This window comes from Eleginops maclovinus, chromosome 20 (assembly GCF_036324505.1).
Source record: "Eleginops maclovinus isolate JMC-PN-2008 ecotype Puerto Natales chromosome 20, JC_Emac_rtc_rv5, whole genome shotgun sequence".
Classification (NCBI taxonomy): domain Eukaryota; kingdom Metazoa; phylum Chordata; class Actinopteri; order Perciformes; family Eleginopidae; genus Eleginops; species Eleginops maclovinus.
Genome location: NC_086368.1, coordinates 20241668 through 20247756, shown reverse-complemented (window position 1 = coordinate 20247756; position 6089 = coordinate 20241668).

Sequence of the window (6089 nt, the reverse complement as noted above, 5' to 3'; positions counted from 1 at the left end):
AACTATACTGTCATATAATTACCCCCTTAACCCGAACCAGACACAGCAATAACACAGGGTAGCTTTCATCGTGAATTATGAGGCCAGAGACCATATGTTTTGTCATTAATAACAGAGTAACACTTTGTGAATATAACTTTTTAAGTACAAGTTTTAACACTTTTACTCATTCAAAATAACTTGAACCAGCATATCTGTATTCCTCAGTTATGGTCACTATTTTAGTTATTTTAATGCCATGTTAATCTCTTTTACCACATTATGCTTTAACATAATATGATATTCTGTAACATTCGGTGGAATTATTACGGCTATATTTTTACACCTTTCAGTTCTTAATTATAATTCTGAAGGAGTTTCAATTGATGTTAAATTCTATTTGAGTCAGCCAATGCTGATTCTTTTCACCTTGAAGAAACTCTGAAAACTTAAATGGTAATTTTTAAGAAACAACTTTCGATTTCTGTAGAATAATTTAGAACAATGTCTAATTATTTTAATCATGGGACATTTTATGCGAAGTTCACATACTCCCACAGGAGTCGTACTAGACATTTGTTCTTCAGGTCACAGTTTACATGCTGTTATGACTCACTGTGGGAATTTTTTATTTTGATTATGAAGCACATGACCTCTTAAGATGTCCCAGTACAAGACCAAACAAGGTCGTTTCTCATGATTCATCCTCATGATAGTAAGTGTGCACTCAAAAGCAATTACAATTAATCCTCCAAAGCACATCCCCACCTTAAACCCTTTTTGCTGTTGACAGCTCTTATTTTATTTTAAGCTTAAAAACTATAGTAATTTAATGTTAATCCATAGATATTAAAACATAATTTGCCTTGCAAAACTCACTGATAACTTCATTGTTTGTCAAAACTATCAACATGTGATTAAGGGCTGGACAAGCTGACTAATTTCATGAGTCAGTTTAAGATTTTTTAAATTACAATGTGATTTTCTTGAATTTTTTCAAATATGCACATACCTTTATACCAATATTTATGAAGTAAAAACACAGATTTTGAAATTACTACCAGTTTCAGATTTTTGTTTTCTATTTTGGCAAAAACTTTCCAACAGACAGATCCACTACTTATCTTCATTTGTTTTTGTGGTCTTAACCACACATTTGTTAATTACATATTTATCAACACACAAAGGTCCAGAGTTACTCTACATATATAAATATAGAGTAACATATAACATGAGCAATAAAACAACAGCACAGAATCACTTGATAGAAAAAAAACACACATTCCATGTGACATGTAATCAGTAAGACACATTCAATTAAGCTGTTATTGAATACTAAGCTCAAACATCAACCTCGTAGCATCTGCAAAAAAAAGCACGTCCAACCTTTTTAAAGTTGAGAATATTCTTCACCTTTTAATATAACCTACATTAAGGTAGTAGGAATATTGGTTGTATTTCTTGTGTCGCAGATGATACAGAGGTTTACAGCCCATGACAGACAGGCTCTGTCTAAGTGTGTCATGTTGACATCCGGGGTTGTTGCTGATTAGGGCGTTTATTGTGATTGATGCTTGGAGGTGTGGCAGGGTCGAAAGGTAATTCACAGCAGCAAATGTTCTGAGGCTTTTTCTGAGACAGGCTTCATTTAACTAACAACATGATAACCTCCTGTTCTATTTGTGTGTACACTTACTCATTTGAGGCAGCCAGGCTTTGACACTGAACTATTTGTGGGATTCAGTGTGGGCTTGGCGTCTGTCTGGGCATGAAGGTCAGAGTGTGTGTGGAAGTGTCCCAGCAGGACTGCTTTTTCACTGCTACTGTACAGCTGGGTACTGCTGATCTGACAAAACTTACTTTAAGATCCAAACATTTTCATAACACATATTCCTTATAGATATTAAATTAAGATGGATAATTAAGAGGCTGCCACAGTAACACCAATGGATGATTTAAACAAAGTCTGCCACCGACAGGAAGTCTGTTTGAGTTAATTCATATCAACACATTTCAAATAGTTGCCCTCCCTGCTGTTTCACATGCATAACTTAACAGGATAGGACAATAGCATCCAAATTGTATCACATTAAATTCCCCCAAATGTCAACTTATTCACAGGATCACAATGTGTTAATGAAGCAAATTCTTGTCTTTTATGTGATATCATCACATCAGCTAAAAATGATACCGTACAATTATGGAGTAATAAAAGCAGAGATCCTACTTAAATAAACCAAATACAAGCTTCAAAGACCCTGAAGACTGTTGACATTACATTGTGGCTATATTAAAGCCTTGTCTGTGTGTACAAGATTCAATCCCCCCACCTATTCCAGCACTGAACAATGAGAACAGAGACATTTTCTTGTCATCAGCTTCCTGAAAAGCTTCTTTCGTTCGTGACTCACATGCCTTAACCTTTCAACGCGACCACAGTGATGCTGTCAGATAGCTTCCATTTCTGTTGCTTGGTATTTACATAATAACTTAAACACTAGTCATTAACAGGTACTCAGAAATGATTTAATCAACATGTATTAATGATTTTTTAAACTAATTTTTCAAAGAGTAGTTTAGCAGGTTGCCTTTGTTCTTGTTCTACAGTAATTGGCAGCTTCCTGTGGAGGTGAACGAGGACTCGTTGGACCGTTCAGGGTCTATAGCACCAGGCATATTAATATGGCAGTGTCCCTCCACATTCCTCACCATCAAATCAGCTTCAGTTAATGAATCAGGAACAGCACACAGGCACATACACAATAATATTTGTATTGCATCCAGATGGACATAAATATCTTGTCCCTGATCCTGAAATGTTATATTCCTTTAAAGGAATAGTCTCATATTTAAGATGTATTTTTTTCAGAGTTAAATGAGGAGATCATTACCACTCGCATGTTAGTACAGTTCATGTCCATGAGGATAACAAAATCCACCTGCAAGCACACCTCAAGCTTATATAAAATAAAATGGGTTTTGAAATTTGCTTAACGCTTACAAAAACTATGTAAACATTACAATTCAATGTTTTATGGTTACCAGGCTATATTTAAGCCAGAATGATTTGCCAAGTAACAGTCCTTTTTTATGGTTGTTGTATTTTGTTACCTTTTGACTGTTTCTTTATGCTTAGCTAAGTTAGCTCCTGAACTAACCTATTCATCTACAGGACATCACAGTGGAAAGTAATGTTTGTAACTATATATTGGCAAGCAAGCTGTTATGTGTATCTTCTTTAATATCTACATTTTACTTTAAACAATTATGAATAAACGAAGGCCTACACACCTTCCAATATTTACCTCCCTAAAATAGTTGCAAATATTGTTCAAAGTCCACCACCCTGTATTATAATAAAACACTTTTTTAGAATACTTGCTTGTGTATTTTACTCTTAGTTTAATTTCTTTTACAATTTTTTTTTACAACTCTGGCTGGAAGGCCAAATGTAAGTACTAATGCACAAAGGAAAGTCATATGTTCTGCAACATACTGCACCATGGGTTACTCACAAGGGCTTTGAAGTCCTGCTTTACCAGTGGAAGAGTTTCTAACTTTCTCACAGCAGGCAGACCTGTGTTGTGTTTGGCTGAGGCCTCCTAGGCTTTAGAGGCTTTCCTGTTAGCTGAGATACAGCAGAGAAAGAGCAGGTTGCTTCTCCACCTCAGCCGTGAGCCACACTGCTCCTGGACTTCTGAGCAGAATGCATTAGATGCCACATCCAGGCCCTATCAGCGGACAGGCTTGGAGGGGCAGACAGAGGAAACATAGGGATTGGGAGAGAGTACAGTGTGTGTGTAGGTGTGTTTTCACAGGGGAATGAAACTGGAGCCACACACACACAGAGTATCTGCTGAAACCATCTGAGTATTATTCTAAACTTTTGACGTTGATTGTTTCAGTGGTTTCGAACAGTCTGGTGTTAGTGGGAGATTGAGCAAGAGAGAGAGGTAGAGAAAGAGAGAGTGACGAGGGTGAAAATGTGGTTCCAATCACTCACAAAGATGCTTTTGTTCTGGAGCTGGGGCCCTCTTTTTCTCTCTCTCTCTCTCTCTCTCTCTCTCTCTCTCTCTCTCTCTCTCTCACACACACACACACACACACACACACACACACACACACACACACACACACACACACACACACACACACACACACACATTCTCTCACACACTCTCTCATTCTCTCTCTCTCTCTCTCTGGAGTTTCATCCACTTTCCCATTTGAACTCTCTGAGGAGGATCCTGGGAAGAGAAAGCTACCTGAGAGACATTCACTAATTGGAGGCTTTAGTTATTGCCATAAAAAAGACATTAAAAAATCCTGGTTTAGTATATCATAAAAAAGTAATAAATAAAGTAATAGTATCAATAAAAAAGTCCATATCATTGTATTTGATAGAAAAGTAAAATCAGGTGTAGAATAGCCGAGTAACATTATATTATAGCATGCCATAAACATGCCATAAAGAAGTCAAAGTATAGTATGTCAAAAAAATGCAATAAAAACATAATGAAAAAATAAATAAATATCGTAGTACCTCATAATAATGTCTTAAAAATTATTTATACATTTGGGCCAGAAAAAGAAACATAGCCTACGGTCAATTACCCCTGCTCATATTAGCTTTGGGCCACTAGAAACTCTGATATTGTTGTGACACAAAACAATAAGATATTTGTTAAGCTCTTTTTTTTAAGTTGAAGCAATTACCGAAAGTCAGCTCAAGACTGGTAAGTTTGAATGTTTGTTTTTATTCGGACTGTAAGCATACTTATAATTTCCTGATATTTGAGGCCTTTTAAAATATTCTCCGCTGTACTGGTTCCCTGTTTAAATAACTTTTGATAACCCCTGCATTAGACTGAATAATCAGATCCATGTGGATGCATGCAGCAGCAGATCCATAGTATGTTATGTTGTTTTGAGTATTAAGTCAACACACTGGAGGACTGCCCACTCCTTCAGCCACAGACAGGAGGGGAAGACGGGTGAGTGAGGATGACAGTGAGAGAGATGTGAGCATGGCGTTCAGTACATTTATTTTGTGACTCACAGGGTCTGCCTGGACCTCAGTGCTCACTATGCTTCTGGGACAAGCAACCATCCATATACCAAATCAGACACACAGAGACACAGAGACACACATGTACACAGTAAGCAAGTACATGCATAAACATGTATACATATCCAGGTCTGCACAATACACACACTCCTGTGCACACACCTATTGCTCACTTGGTCCAGATGAGCATTAAGAAATATATTTAGCGCTCAGAGCCAAACACTACTGCGCCCCGCCAAAAATAACCTCTTTGTGTGTTGCTCTGCACCCTGGCTCACCTTGCACAAGAATATAGTTCTGAGTTTCTGCTTAGTATTCATGATGTGTGCATGCCAGTGAGTGTGTTTCTGTATGCGTGTGCATGTGTCACTGTAATAAGCTTAAGATGGGGTCTCTCCCAAAACCAAATGTCACAGGGATTTAAGCGTCAAGAGTGAGTTTCCTCCCAGTTGACTAACAGAGAAGTTCACTAAAAGCACAAGATTAAACAAAGTCTCAACTTTCCAAATAGCATCCAGCCAGTTTCCATCACAAAAACTGATATTCAGTGACTGTCCTTTTCAACCACCTGCATTCATCTCATTCCCTCCATCCCAAACTCTACAGGTTGGTTCTGCACTCTCTGGCCCACCCTGTTGGTTGGACCCTGTCAGTGGACCACAGTGCTGTTTGTTGCTGGGTTTGTGTTTATGAGATGCTGCTTGTGTTGTCCGGTTTGTTTACTCCTCCTGGTGGCCACTCTTTGTATCACAACACATGCTGACCTCTCTGAAGGCCTTGCATGACTCACACAGGCTGCCTGCAAATGTTTCTATTTGAGCAGGAGTTTATCATGTAATGTAAGGAGGTTCACATTAAGATAAGATTGATTAACTATTATACTGTAATGATTTGATAAATTCAGCAAAGGATTATGTGTTTGTAGGAGTGCAGGTTGTTCGATTTGTAGGCTATAAAAAATAAGTGAAATATCTCTATAATAGCTTATGGTCTTAGCTATTGAAATGACAAATCGTCATTGAGTTAACTGTTAAAAGTGAGA